A 14,335-nucleotide genomic window follows, 5' to 3' on the forward strand; every position below is an offset into this window, starting at 1 on the left:
AATTGTATAATATGTTTCCCATTTTAAGTTCTGTGGAAAACTTTTTGATAATTCTGGATGGTCTGTTGATTAAATGCATACCCGTTAATTATGGTCTACACATAAAAGTCAGGATAAGAGTAATTTTTGATAGATCAGAATACAAAAATTATTTATGTACTGTGACCACTAGGTGGTGCCACCAATCAATGAAAACAATGTGGTTTTCCTTGAGTTGCACATAAATGAATTTGTGTACATATACAACTTGTGTGCATACATAAGTAAGGGTCTAATGTGTCCTCATAGTGGAACAAAGGTGTTAAAGTGATTATGTACATAAAAAGTCATGCACAGCTGGTGGGCCCTGCATGGAGGGAGCAGACAGGGGAGAGGAAGATCAGATTAACTGGTATGATGATAATGATGATAATGATGAAAATAAAGTGGAAGCAGAATTAATACCAGAAGTAAAAATTTCGGGAAAAGAAAAAATACCAGAAAAAAGAAAAGAGAAAAAGGGCAGCAGAAGAAAAGGCAAGAAGAAAATAGAAAAAGATTAGAAGAGCCTGAAGAACATAAAGTACTAAAACCTGAAGAGCAATTAGCAGATAAACTTCAGCTAAAGAAGCTGCAAGAAGAAACAGACCTTGAATTAGCAAAAGAAACTTTTGGTGTTAATAATACAGGTTATGGAATAGATGCTATGAACCCATCTTCAGGAGATGACTTCACAGAATTTGGAAAATTACTAAAAGATAAAATTACACAATATAAAAAATCAGTGTATTGTGCCAGTTTTTTTTTGTTTGTTTGTTTTGTTTTTGGAAGCCTTAGTTTGAGATGTCTCTATTTCGCTGGATATTGATGACTTGACGCTTTGTAGTGAAAAACAGAAACAAGAAAAGCAAAAATAAAAGCCAAAGAGAAGAATAAAAGTGTGTTTCCTGGAGGTGATTAAAGGCCACCATGAAAGACAATCTGGCTGATTATGGTAGATATGATGGAGGATATGAACAAGAATATGAAGACTTCATGTGACCTTTTAACTTCTCCTGGTATCTTCTTTCTGTTTCCCACAATTCCTTCAATATGTAGCACAACTTCCTTTTCCTTTCAGTTTTGCCAAATGCTACATTCAGAAATGCAGTCCCATGTGAAGAAAATTTGGATTACAAAATGGTAATCCCTGCTCTGCCATTTTTTGCTATCTTTATCATGACTAACTGGCAACAATCCTGGCCAGGGGTGAATGCTCTATGACTATACCTGTAAAATGGATTTTCATTACACAGTGCAGTGGAAGTAGGATTTGTGAGACAGTGCCTGTCTTTTTGCAATACACATAAACACTATTTCTTAAGATTGCATTTTTCATAAACTGGGTAAAAGGAAGGCAGATAACCAGATTCCTTTTTAGATGTGGTTGAGTCTCAGGAAGCACCATGTAAGAGTGGGCTTGGGCCAGGCTCCCACTCTGATACTTCTCAAGGGATAGTATTGTGGCCTCTTGCCTTGTCAGTGAACCTGAAGTGGTGGTCACAAACTTAGGGCTTGTTTTCAAATGCAGACCTGACCCATCCGAACATAGAAAAGGGTTTGGCTCCTTCTCTCTTGGGTTCCAGAAATAAGAGGAAATGCAGAGACTGCATCTTCTGGAGCAGGAATGACTCAGTAGTTTTTTAATCTTACCTGTGTAATTTTTCTCTAACTAAAACCTATTTTTTATTGAGTGAAAGAATGATTCTGCAAGTGTGTAAGGCAGGCTAAATGCTGTCGCTGAGGAAGTGGTAGCTGTGAGTCACAGACTTTAGTCACAATTCGATGACAGGATTTATGAATTACTCACAGCTTTTCACACATTTCTGAGCCAATTTACAGGCACCTCCAAAAAGGCACTGAAGTCTTCAGGAAAGAGAATCATGGCCATGTCCAGTAACCTCACTTTTGGAAAATCAAGCTGTACCTGAAACTGTGAAGGAAAGGTACAGATGGCAAGGAAGACAGACTCTGAACCCTGCAAGAAGATTTCCAGTGAGGCAGAACACATTACCAGTAGACAAACTAATAGAGAATGTTGGTGGAAGGACCTAACGAAACCTTCTTTAATGAAGAAAAACACTACAAGAAACTAATGACTATTGGCAAAGGGAGAATTGTTTTTGCCTGACATGACCATGTTTGTTTAGCTTAAGCAAAGTGGTCTTCCCTGTTATCTTATAAAGAAAAGAAACAACAAATGGACTCAGTAGCTCATATTTAAACCTTTATATTTCATTTGGCTTAATCTCTTGCTCACCTCATTTTTAATTTGTGGTCCTACATTCACTGCAAACACAAAACTGTTTCCAAGTCACCTGGCAAAGCAGGTCTAGTGCTTTGACAAGAGAAGTCACTGAGTGTCCCCAAAAGATCACAACATGTTCTCAGTGGCCTAAAAGTACATACTCTGTGAGTGCAGGAAAACTTTGTTTCTTAATTTGTATTTGTCTGGACCTTCCCAGTATACTATTACTGTTACTCAAAAGAAACAATATCTTCACTTAAACACACATAATCTCTCCATACTTCTATAGGACTGAAGATGTATCATGAATTTAACTAATCTGAACTCAAAATTCCTAATTCCAACTGAAGAAAGGAACGCCCATTCCAATGATCATGTAATTGTAAGAAAGAATGACAGTTGTTAGCAGATTTTACATTTGCTGCAATACACAATCAATAATTTAGACAATATTAGCAGATAAAAGTTACTGGATTATAAAATATGTTACACTGAGATCACAACTGTAATACCAGCTCTTGTAATGTAGCAGTATATCTCCAAGTGTGAGATCAGTCTGATCTATATAGATGAAATCCAGGACAGCTACCCAGCAAACTGAGCTCAAATATACTCATTAATTGGTTAATTTAAATTTTTAAAGCAGGGTAGCTATAATTTAGCTAAAATATTTATAGAATTTGTGACAAAATATAAACTTCCTTAAACAAAGTTTCAATCATATCCACAAGTAGAGCTTGAGTTTTCATTCAAAGATAGAATACATGTAACAAAACACATATTAAAAAAAGAAGTCATCTCACGGGACAATTATTCTTTGAGAAAAACACAGATGAAGTAAAAACTAATACAAAATATTTATTAAGCAAAGATCTTAATCTGTTTACTGAAATCATACCAAAAACAAATATTGCCATATATCAAACACACCTTTCTAAGGAAGTGAATAGCTTAGTGGTACAACTGCCTGGCATGAGCCCAGCATGGGTTTACTCTGAAATATAATTGTCTAGAGTAATGGGGAATCTATTATATGCAAAAATCATAGTTCTAAAACCAAATAAACTTTTTGAAAGGAAAGCTGAGTAATAATGAGGATTTAAATTAATTCATTAGACAGGGGACAAAAGGACAAAAACCAAACATAATTCACACAAGTCTGAATGAAAAACAAGAGTACTTTTCAAGTATAAATCAAAACCTATGCAGTATGAAAAAAAGAACAATATTTACAGATTTTACATATGTAAGTCATAAGATGGACAGCAGCCACCTTGGCCACCTAAAGACGAACTCACAAAATAAGGAAGCCTGGCCAGAAATGTTTAGCCAACATGTGTTACTATCTCTTTTTAAAACACAACCAACATTAACATTATATGGTCATATAAAAAAATCTCAACCAGGTGTGCCAGAATAAAATTTAAACTCAGGTATCTGGAGTCAGAGGCAAACATACTTCTGAGCTTGCAGCCATCATTCTCTATTCATCAGTTCGAGGCCCACCAAGGATACATGTTGAGACCATTTCCAAGAATGTCAAGAAAGGCCAAGTATTCTGAATTAAGCCTTCATTCCCATCACATAGGAGTTAGAGGCAGGAGGTTCTGTCTGTTAGTTCAAACTCAGGGCATGAGGGTTATATATAAAGAATGTGTCAGAAATTAAAACAAGGTCTATTTTTATTACACCAGAATATTAAAATATTTTATTACTTCAAAGTAAAGAGTCTGTCATTGTCCCCAACAGTTGCAGCTTTTTCATTGATCCATTTTTTTAAAGATTTATTTATCGTGTATACAGTGTTCTGTCTACATGTTTGCCTGCAGCCAGAAGAGGGCACCAGATTCCATCACAGATGGTTGTGAACCAACATGTGGTTGCTGGGAATTGAACTCCAGACCTCTGGAAGGGCAGTCAGTGCAATTAACCTCTTATCCATCTCTCAAGCCCCCCAATGGTTGCAGCTTAATATGGTGATAATAGAGACTCAAAATCATTCTTCTGTGGCACTGATATTAAATGGAAAATATGTTATTCATCTTCTCCTCAGGAATCAATATATATTCAAAGTTTATACTTTGGAAATATGTATTTTATATTAAAAAAGACTAGAGATATTAGGTCAGAATTTGTCAGAACATGCTGCTGTATCACACAAATGATCAATATCAAATTAAAAAAAATCAGTCCTGTGTAATTTGAACATATATATCCTAAGTGTTCCTTAGGGTTTTGAAAGTGTGTTTGTGGGTGTATGTGTGTGTGTATGTGTTTTTCTGTGCACATTTGTATGATGTTTGTAATTGTGTGTGTGGTATTGTGATTTATATGATATGTCTAATTTTGTTTGTTTGTATTTTATGTGTATGCATTAATATTTATGTGTGTTTTTGCAAAGGATGTGTATATGTGATAGGGGGATTTGTGTTTATGTGTATATTGTGTTTGTATTTGTGTCTGTGTATGATAGATGGGTGTGTAATTTGTGAGTGTGTGTACATAGGATACCTCACATGTAGTGGCCAAAGGGCAACTTTCATGACTTGATTATCTCTGGCATTCTCAGGAACAAGCTTATTGCATTTGTACAGGAACAGTCTTTGACCTGGTGAGTCACAAATACATGTATAGAAATTTTGTAAAATAATGGGAAGCACCTAAAGTCAATGCAAACATACTGTGCATGTGGTTGCTTTTCAAGCGTACGAGAAGTAAATCAAGTTTAATATTGAACCTGGTTAGGTCAAGTCCATGGTTGACAGGATTTTAGTTTTGAAAGCAATTTTTACAAAAGCAACAGTAGCTACAATTAACCAAACTCACAATGTACACTGCTCTATATATTTACTTACATTAGTTTGAAACTTCTCTATGGTTAATATTACAGAAAAGCCTGTATAATTACACTCATTAGTATAGGCAGGTGCCTGGGAAATCCTTAAACTTTAAAATATACAAAATATACGTATTAGCAAATAACCCCTGTAGTGTGAAGATTCCTCATGACGCCAAGTAGAGAGTTCCTCCTTCTGTGAAACTTCAGAGCTACAAATTACAAATACCAACATTAAACCATTTTTATTTGAAATTCCATTTTCTAAGATCCATCTCCTAACTGCTAGAACATATTTTTCCAAGCCCGGCCAACAAGGTGCCAAGGCAGGCCCTCCACTGGATTCACCTCTGTCCAGACTCCACCCTTAAAATGCCCATCATTGGAGGATCCACCCCGGTTAGCAGTAAAAGCCCCCACCTCAGGATTCAGCCTAGGGTCTCTGGTTTTCTATTCCCCTCTGGGCCAACCAGGAATGATATGCTCAGGTGAAACATGGATTTATTAATTCCTTGTAATTGAATTACCTCATTGACAACCGTGGGTTTCCAATTTCATTTCCACTCACCAGGATTTTTATACATAACATGGAGGCTTTGCTCTTGGGATCACTTAGTTTTCTACAGCCACTTTTGGAACCGATCCATGAGGCATGGGGAGTACAGGAGGGCAGAGCCCAGACCAGGCAGAGGTATTTCCCTTTTGTTGTGATTTCTGATTGATTCTACTGCTTCCAACTCCTAGCCACCCAATCTCTCCTGCCATAAAAAGCAAATCCCTTTGAAGGCACCTCTGTCTCCAAGTCCTTTCCTCTAGTTCTTTCTGGAACACACTCCCAAGCAGTGCTCTGAAATACTTTATCAAAGTCCTCCTTGTGACCCAGGCGTTGGTTGCGCACAACTTTAACACCAGCACTCGGGAGGCAGAAGCAGGCGGATCTCTGTGAGTTCGAGGCCAGCCTGGTATCCAGAGTGACTGTCAGGATAGGCTTCATAGCTACACAGAGAAACTTTGTCTCAAAAAACAAACCAAAAAAGTCCTCCTTGAGAAGAACCAAAAATTAAAATCAATAAATTTTAAAACCTTGGGCCCTAAAAAGGAAACTTCTGAAAACTCCTCAACTGGAAATGCCATGGCTGGCACCTGACCCTGCTCTCAGAGAAGGAGAATTGACTTTCTAACACCTGTGTCAACATTCCTTCCTCTGCTAATTGCTGATTTTAAATGTTCCTTGGCCCAAGCAATAATTCTCAGACCCAGTGGCTCTGTAACCCTGCAATCCCATACCCTGTCTTATCTTATCTTATTTAAATGCATCTTCCTTAAAATATATAGTTATTGCCTTACTCTTTACTTTGTATTACCTTAAGTAACCATGGAGACTTTGTAATTTGTGACTTTCAGCCTTACAATCTTGCCCTATAAAATCCCTCTCAGTTGCTGATCAAGGCTTCTGCCACTTGCAAGTGCAGAAGTCCAAACTAGCTTGAATTAAAGAAACTTTTTTTTTTGGTTTTTTGAGACAAGGTTTCTCTGTGGCTTTGGAGGCTTTGGAGGCTGTCCTGGAACTAGCTCTTGTAGACCAGGCTGGTCTCGAACTCACAGAGATCCACCTGGCTCTGCCTCCCGAGTGCTGGTATTAAAGGCGTGCACCACCAACACCCGACAAAATTAAAGAAACCTTTGCATTTGCATGGTATCTCTCAGGTCCTTGGCATGGTCAGTCTGTGTTCAGCGTTCTTGGCACCAGTGATCTTGGAGTTAGGTACTAAATTCAATGATGTTTTTCAGCTCTCACCTGTCTCACTGTTAGCAATAGGAGTCCCAGCTGACTACCTCTCGAGTGATAGTGTATGCACCCTCTTCCTCCACAGCACCTGCTGCTGTCAGATTGGGAATAAAGTTCACACCGATTTGCAGGTGCTTGACTTGGGATCATATGCACCCCAGGATGAGCAATCACTAGTTTTCTTTATTCTGGCTGCAATAGCTTCTCAGTCTATAATTAACCAAGTAGACATCACTGGATTTAAGCATTGGAACATAAGCTATAAAGTGCATTTATGAAGTTCATATATCTGTGGAGCAATGTGGGAAACTGTCCTTGAGGGGCTGCATTGGAGGCAGCAGAGCAGACTGAGGTTAACTCTTGAGAGGGGGAGTGTGGAATATAGAAAGGCTACTTAAGGGGCATAAAGACAAGACAGAAACACAGAACAAAATCAGGAGGGCAGATTGAGTTAATACTGAACACCTCGAGTTTATTTCTCACCACTCTCATACCTTAACCAAAAGGGGAACATGGTATCATGTATACGGAGCAAACAGACTTTTCTTCCTCAATTCTCCAAGGATTCTGTAACCACACCTTAGCTTCAAGTCTTCATTATCTGGCCTTGAGGTTCAGGAGTAAACACACCTGAGACCAGGTATGTTGTTATTTACAATTAGACAGCTGAGTCCAAGATCCAACTTTCTACTGTAGCCACACCTTTCACCTATAGGTTTTATGTCCTTTATGTGAGGACAATTTTGAACTCTCTGCCCTCAAGCCAAGGTGGAGTGCAGCCATTTTTATGGGCATCGACAGTGCCACATGATTCTCTCATTTATCTGCCTTTTCCAAAAGTCAATTTTGAGTAAAGGGAGGATGTGAGGGTTCAATTATTTGCCCGACTGACATCCTACCTGCTTACCTGAGTGTTTGTGATGATAAAGTCATGACTGGTCTGCAACTTCTGGACGTAAAACAGCCTACTTTACTGTATCTGCCTCTGGGGATGCTGAGATTGCTGGATCATCTTAACAGGTACCTGGTTACCCAATTTTAAAGTGAACTTGTAGAGAAAGGATGACACTTCTTACATACTTTTAACGGTTAGTGATTGATATTTTTCCCAACATTTTAGAGATTTTCCCTTCATATTAGTGTACATATATCTTACCTCTGGTTTCCTTGATGTTCAAAGGTGCCCTAGCAATTTCTTTTGTCAGACTAATAATATACCCCAAATTGAAATTTTTTAAAGTACTTTAGGTTATTCCTTGTTAACCTCTCGTGACTAATTGTGGTTATCAAAGATGATCAGATTTTGATTTGTTCTGTTTTGGTGCGTAGTTTTTGTGTATGTCTGTGTCTCATTCCTTCCCTCCATAAGATTTCATGTGGTACATACTCATCTTGAGCTCTCTATGTAGTACCAGAGGACATTGCTGGCTTGATTTCCTGCCTCTACCTCCTAAGTGCTAGGTGACAAGTTTGTGCAACTGTTTCTTCCAATTTTTAGCTTTTTTGAGTCTTACTATGTTGTCCAGACTGGACTCAAACTCTGGCTGTCTCCCTACATTAGCCTCCTGAGTCCTGCTATTACAAGCAGGTCAATCTTGAGGTACAATGGAGCCCACTGATGGCAAAGTTTCTAAATTAGGTGTCAAAGAGCAAGTGTGGCAGTGACCTCCAGGCTAGTCAAAGGCAATTAATCATTTCACTGTGGAGCTTCACTGCAGTCACTTAATTTCAGGATTTCTTGTTAATCAAAGCAAAAGCAAATGCACTTAACAAAAGAATTTAGGCAGGCAGTGGTTGTCCAAGCCTTTGTTCTAAGAATTCTGGAGACACAGACAGGTGGATCTCTGGGTTGGAAGATAGCAAGGGTTACAAAGAGAAACCCTGTCTTCACAGTACACACACACACATAAACACACACACATTCATTTTAGTTATTGTAAATTATGTATATTTATGTATAAGCAAGTACCCATAGAGATCAGTAGACATTGTCATATGTAGGAGCTGCAGTTGCAGGTGGATGAGAGCCACCAGGGTTTGTGGCTAGAAATCGAAATCCAGTGCTCTGGAAGAACAACAAGTGCTATTCAGTGAGCTATCTTGCTAGTCCAACAAATGCACTATTAACAACTATTCTGCAGGTTATTATTATTTGAAAGATCCCCAGGCCCCTAAGGGGCACAGGGTCCCAAGGAGCCCCCGAGACTCAGAAACCAGACCAAGAGCTGCAAAAGCAAGAGGGTTTATTGAATGAATGTGCATTCGGGTGTCAGAACTATTGGGAAAGCTGAACACCCCTGCATGGGGTATAAGCTCCTTATATAGGAAAAAAACCACAGATCAGCATACAGGCAAGGGGCACAAAGTGATTGATTACACAGTATGATCTCATGTTAGAGTGCTCACCCAGGTTTGACCTGCTTTCTACAAAGGAAAAACCACACAACGTACACTGAAAAGTCCTTGATTGTCTGTTGGCCAGTCAGGTGTGACCCAAAGAGGGTTGTCTTGGCAAATTCCCCAGTCTAAACCATAGGATGTGCCCGGGGTTGGGGCCAACTTCCTTGTAATGGGCCAAGGCCCATGGGAAACTTTTTCTCTCAGCAAACTAAAATCTTTCATTCCTCCATTTTTTGTGATGTTTTAATCCTAAAACCTATGGTCCTTCTTGCTGAAGTAGGGGGAGATTAGGGTACTGAGCCAAGGGGAGCTCTTAAACCATCCTTTAAACCAGCCTTGTGGGGACTCCCATTCCTTTCACCACTGGTTGAGTCTTTCTCTGCGCTTGGCCATGGAATCCCTAATAACTCCAGAATGGTTAACATGGAAAGAGCACTCCTCTTTTTGGGCAGCATAGAGTCCACCTTCCTTAAGGAAAAGGAGATCAAGTGCCCTATGATTCTGGAGGGCAACTTCTGCTAGAGAAGCCAAAGTGATGGATTTGTTATGGATCCTTTTATGGCTTTAATATCCTCATCCATGGCTGTTTTTAGCTCATTATAGTGGTGGGGTCCCTGGACCAGTGCTGCGGTTCCAGTGATGACCCCGGCTGTCATCTCTACATCCCCATCAGGGAGTGAGACATATTGGCATTTTCCAATGTACGGGAGTTCCTTTTGAATTAGCATTTTAACCAGGGAAAATGGGCAACGTATCCTGCTGACTTTGGGACAAAGTTAGAGACCCAAGAAAGCTGAAATGCTAGTCAAAAGCAAAAAAGAGAATTTAGGCAATGGGGAATCCATCAGGAGCTTCTGGTTGGCAGACTCTATTGCAGAGATTGAGGGTGGCCATATCAGCTCGACTGGTTCACATCCACAGCAAGTCTATGGTTCACAACTCTTTAGGAGCAGGCTGTAGTCAGCAACTGATATTCCTCTGCCAGAAGTGGAAATCTGTTGAGACATGTTTAAACTGGGAACAGAAGTTAAAACTTATATACCTTATTGGAACTCTTAGGCCTATATTTTTAGTGATCAAGAAGTACATGAGTTCCAAGACAAGGGAGAAAATCCCATCCTCAGGAACAAATAGATGGGATAGCAAAAGTTGTACTTATCTGGAGTCCTTTTGTATCTGTGAGAAGTGGATGCAAGCTTTATGACTTTTGATCCTCTGAAGCCTATATAAAATTTATTATATAATGGGACATAGAAGTTTTAGATATTTTATCATTACCAATCTGTATTGAAATCCACATTGCATAAAAAGCAGATATTGGGTATTTGTAGAATGGCAGAAATATATTTATATTTTTGAGTTCTAGCAAAAACTACAGATTTGGGCTAGAAGCCTGAACATTTCTCTTCTGTCTAGAGAGTCAGGCATAGATTGGACAGAGGTGGCCCTGGCCCGATGAAAAGCCTCTCAAGTTTACATTTAGACGACAACCAAAGTACACCCAAAAACCTTGAGCTTGTGACTGAACAGCAGGCAGTTGGTTTTATCAGCTTATCAGAACTTTATTAAATGATCTATTAAGCTGGCTATAGTTTAACCGTTAATACTATCAGAGATCTGAGAAGGACAGATTTCATACAGTTTCAGAATCCATTAAAAATGACAGGGTCCAGTCCATATACAGCTAGCCATATCCAAGTCTTAATAGTGTTGGGGGGAGAATTAAATATTTGTCAGGTCTATAAAGTGAGAGTTTTTTCTCTCTGTGGAAGAGGGACATTGAAAAGACTAACCTTATTTTGTCTATGAACAGGTGGTGTAATCAATTCTCCAGTGTCCTGTAGCCTGTCCAGAGTCTGAGCCCAGTCCTGCCTGGCAGCAGGTGTAGCATCTGAGAATCATGCTCATTGGTCAGCGTTGTCACAATCCATGGAGCCACATAATCTTCTTTGGAGACCTTGGGTCACTGTCAGGATCTGGAATTTTCTGTCTGATATTATAAACTTTTTAGTTAACATTTTAAATGCCATATTGTGCAGATCGATGTAGTATTGGAAGTCTGTCTAGGTAAGTCTGGCAACTTGTTCATTTATAAGAATATCTAGTAACTTGTATTTTTTAATATCTTATAACAGGTTAGCAGCTTTTATAAAACTAAGACTTTATATTTAATCAGGTTTATCTTCAATCAATGTAAACAACTGACATACAGGTGGTCTTAGGCTATCCTTATAAAAGAGTATTGTTTTTGAAACTCCAAAGAATTGAGACCCATGGGCTTAGAAGTTATTTTAAGCCCTTTGTTAAACTTGGTCATTGTCTTACTTACCATAAGAAATAAACAGCTTAATTTTTTTATTAACATATGGAACTTATGACTGTGATCTTAAATTTTAGCTCTTTTGATTTAAGCACAAATATTAATAATATAACAGAAGCATAAATATCTTATAGCCTTATAAATTTGAACAACTAAATATCTTTAATGTCTTTTTGTAAGCATATCAAAAATAAAGCACCCTTGTTTTGCTTAAAATCATTATCATCTGGGTGACTACTAAATTTATGTTGTCAATTCCCAGTGTTTTTAGTTTTAACTTTTTGACAGATTTAACCATGAAACAGTTTTAATATTATCTTTATTAAAAAGATATCTGAATTCCTGATAACCCAAATTTAATGACTAGATCTCAGAGATAAATTCTGAGCTATGTCCATAAATGACTGGATGTTGTTAGCATTAGACAGCAAAAATATTTAAATTATTTTTGTTTTGGCTTTGGGCTTATAATAAAATTTACATTTATACCAGAATACACAGATAGAACCTTTTAACAAGTATACAGAATTAATTTTGGGGGGGATATAAATAAAACTTTTAAACAGAATTAACCTGGTGTGGTCAAAATTTTTAACCCATATTACTATTATAAATAGATATGAGAGCCCATAGTAAACAGTTTACATTCTTCTCTGACTTTTTATGACTTTCTTTTGACCCTCTTTAAATCTTTATTACTTTTCCTCTCTTTTTTTTTGATTGTCTTAGGCAGCCCCATCTTAGACAAACCTGATGGGTGTCCATGGGATCCAGAATCGAACATTTTTTCTTTTACCTGCAAAATAATCTCAAGATTATAAGAACCATCCCAAGGCCAGCCAACATTAATGTTAGCCACTCGGATCTGTAGAAAATTTGTCATTTTTTTCTTCTTGATGTCCAGGGACAGGTTGTTGGCTTGGTCCAAAACATCTCCCCAATGGTTTAGAGTCAAACTGAAGGGGTTTGTTAGTTGTTGTCCTATGGTGGTAGGATGGTGAAAAACAAAAAAAAAGAGACAAATAGACAAATATTGAGACAGACAGTAAGGTCAAAAAGCAAAGGCCGGGAAGCTGCTAATCGGTGTCAAACTGAAATCACAAATTCAAACGGGAGGAGAGACTTGCATAGTCTGCTCCCAGGGATGAGGGTTGTCTGTTGACCCTCACCATCCAAAGTCCCTGTGGACCATCCTACAGGGGCGTACTCAGAGGGGAACGGACTCGTCAGTCTACATCTTGAGTCTCTATGAAGCCTGCATAGCCTATACAGGGCTTCCAAATAGACGACAAACAGAAAACATAAATCTAAATATGCCTGCCACATTTACCTCCTCTTAGTCATGGTAATGAGTCTGGAATCTCCTCTGCCCTCCTGGCTGTCTCACCAAATGAAAGATCCCCAGGCTCCTAAGGGGCACAGGTTCCCGAGGACCCCCCTGAGACTCAGAAACCAGACCAAGATCTGCAAAAGCAAGAGGGTTTATTGAACGAATGTGAATTCAGGTGTCAGCACTATTGGGAAAGCTGCACACCCCAGCATGGGGTGTAAGCTCCTTATATGGGAAAAAAACCACAGATCAGCATACAGGCAAGGGGCACAAAGTGACTGATTACAAAGTATGATCTCATGTTATAGTGCTCACCCAGATGTGACCTGCTTTTCTACAAAGGAAAAACCACACAACGTACCCTGAAAAGTCCTTGATTGTCTGTTGGCCAGTCAGGTGTGACCCACAGAGGGTTGTCTTGGCAATTGCCCCAGTCTAAACCATAGGATGTGTCCGGGGTTGGGGCCAACTTCCTTGTAATGAGCCAAGGCCTGTGGAAAACTTTTTCTCTCTGTGAACTAAAATCTTTCAAAACTATTTCTCTCAGCAAACCAAAATATTTACTATTATTGTTATTGTTGTTATTGTCATTGCTGTTCTTTGCTGCATTTTGGTCAATAAACAGGATCCACCAAACTCAACAAACCCACATGGAGTTTATTGGGAAAGGGAACAAAGGGTTGGGTATGTGTTAACCAGTGGGGAGCAGACATGGAGACAGAGAGAGAACTCGGGGGAGGTGATTGCTTATGAAGGGAAAGTTAGTGGTTTAGAAAAAGGCTCAGCAGTTGGGGCCCTTGAAACTGGATTCACAGAGTGGCCATTGGTCCTGCTCCAGGTGGCCTCTGCATGCAGATTGCTTTAGCAGTCACTTAATGCATGCACGATGTAGCCATGCAACCACTAACTGCCTCTGAGTTGTCAGCAAGGAGCTACCACCTGTCAAAGACAGATCCTGGGGCAAGGGAAGGTCACCTGGAAAAGATTGTTGATCCCAGGGCAGGGAGGGAACCTGAGGATTAGAGAGGACCCTACAGCAGGAAAGGTTCCCTAAGAAGAAGGCACAGGCCCTGGAGAGGGCTGATGTGGAGTGACAGGCAGGTGTTGGGAGAAACCACTGGGGATGGAGGAGAGGAGTCAGGAGAAGGAACAAGGCTAGGTTGCCCAGGACCTGGGGATAGGGAGAATCCAGGATATCAACAATTATTATTAGGCAGTAATACCTTTTCTGTGTGCTATTATTTCCTTTGTTACTTACAAAATATTTGCGTTATCAAGGACAATGACTGTGACTGTCATGGCACAAGCCTTTAGTCCCAGCACTCGGAGGCAGGGGCATTTCTCTACTATTTAGGCCAGCATGGTCTACAAAATATTCTTCAGGACATCTAGGG

General features: G+C 39.3%; 1 pseudogene; it reads left to right on the top strand.

The window, feature by feature from the left end:
- The first annotated feature begins 350 nt into the window (after window positions 1-350).
- LOC100753289 lies at window positions 351-1,020 on the top strand (annotated as a pseudogene).
- The last annotated feature ends 13,315 nt before the right edge of the window (window positions 1,021-14,335 follow it).

This window comes from Cricetulus griseus, unplaced genomic scaffold (assembly GCF_003668045.3).
Source record: "Cricetulus griseus strain 17A/GY unplaced genomic scaffold, alternate assembly CriGri-PICRH-1.0 unplaced_scaffold_130, whole genome shotgun sequence".
NCBI classification, from domain to species: Eukaryota; Metazoa; Chordata; class Mammalia; order Rodentia; family Cricetidae; genus Cricetulus; species Cricetulus griseus.